This window comes from Photinus pyralis, unplaced genomic scaffold, assembly GCF_008802855.1.
Source record: "Photinus pyralis isolate 1611_PpyrPB1 unplaced genomic scaffold, Ppyr1.3 Ppyr1.4_LG9, whole genome shotgun sequence".
Lineage (NCBI taxonomy): Eukaryota > Metazoa > Arthropoda > Insecta > Coleoptera > Lampyridae > Photinus > Photinus pyralis.
The window spans coordinates 3,397,009-3,398,905 of NW_022170878.1; positions in this window are offsets into that span (position 1 = coordinate 3,397,009).

Genomic DNA, 1,897 nt, shown 5'->3' on the forward strand with positions numbered 1-1,897 from the left:
AAAGCATTGAAATGAAATTCTTCTTATAAACAGAAATTAAAGTAGCACGTCAAAAATGGATTGCACATGTGCAACGCTATCTTTCATATTTGTGGCCGGATTTTTACGATTTTACCAGAAGTTGCATCTTACAAATGGGAAATAAATACAAGTGGAAATCCGCTTTTTGTAAATCGTTTACGATTACGTTTTAACTTGTTTGTAGTGTGGTCACTGCTTCGTCTAATAACTGTAATATAATGGAAGTGGTGTTATTTTTAATGCATTTTCCAACTCATGTTGGAAGGCGCTATTATGACTACTTTCTCCGTTCGTCCGAGGCCTTAACTATAGTATAGCTCTGGCCTTTGAACGAAAACCCTTTTAGCGCATTTTTTAAGAATTAAAAAAAATGTTCTATTGTTTGCGTTTTGTCCGTCCGTCCGTCCGTCCGTGCCAAGTTAAACTTTAAAAAATGAAGCGGGGTCGGAGGAGGGGGGGGGGGGTATTAAGTTCGTTCTTTTTGCATTCGGTAGCGTAGCACCTGAGCCAAGGAAAATCTTGACAATTCTGCGCATGGGCAGACTGCGCAATGTCAACTTCCTTATTTATTAATATATTTTGTTGAAATTTTAACCAAGGCAAACATATCGTATATAGTAAAAATGAGATGTGCGCATGCGTAGACTGCGCAATGGCAACTTTCTTATTTATGGAGATATTTCTTTGAAATTTTAACCATAGATGCTTCTAGTAAAGAAAAACATATCACATGTAGTAAAAATCGAAAACTACAAATGTCATTAGGAAAAGTAAACATATCGCACATGTTGTAAAAATCAAATCCAATTCAACTTTTTTACTTATGAAAATCCTTCTCTAAAGTTTAATCATAAACGCTTCTAGTAAAAACAAACATCGCATACCTATAGCATAAATTAAATGTGCTCATACGCGAACTGCGCAACGCCAACTTTTTTGTTTATGGACTTATGGAGCTATTTCTTTGAAATGTTAACCATATATGCCTTTAGTAAAGAAAATCACAGTGCACATAGCTATGGCCTTTTGGGAAGTAGGTACTGATCATTCATGGAAAATGCGCTGAAGTTACTCGCCTTAGGGCGAAAACCTTTCAACTTGTTTTACTTGTTTTCACTTCTGCCAGCTCAAAAAACACAAGCAAATTGTGGTGAGCAGCGCAATTTATGTGAATAGTCGAACCAAAAAAATTATTGACAACGAATAAGCAATAAGATTTCAAAGCACCCAACACTAGATCCCTGTGGAACCCCAGTAACACAAATTGCATTACTATAATCGTATCACGCTTCTCCGGTAGAATTTCACTTTCAGTAGGAGTGCTACTCAACCTAAAATTGTAGTGCGCCAAAAATTGGTGTCGCCCGCCCGCTATGCAAATGGAAGATAATTAACGTGCAAAAAGATAAGTATTAGTTCGCATATTACGTATAGGTATGCGTAACATGTTCTAAAAAAATCTAAATAATCCCATGGCCATCTTATTTTGCATTCGCTTTAGATGCTATCGTTTCGTACAATCTAAGAGCAAAAGAATTTCGTTATTGTTTGTTAAAGTTATGAATAACAATTGAAATGCCTTTTGACCCTCGGATTTTAGGCACTAGAAATAGTTTATTTCTTTTGACTGTTGACGTTAATATTAAGGTCTCCAAGCAGAACATTATTTTCGACTAATCGATTGATTTTCCGGTTCGCATTTATTTGCATCTATCGCCGTAAAATTGCAGCGACATTGAAACTGAAATATCAAGGGAAGGTGGCTGACTGGTTTGAGGTTTGAGCTGATGATGGTACCTATACCTTTGGCACAAACAATCGCCACACCTCTCTTGAAATTCTTTATTGTACGTTATTATGTTTCTTCGATCCGCTG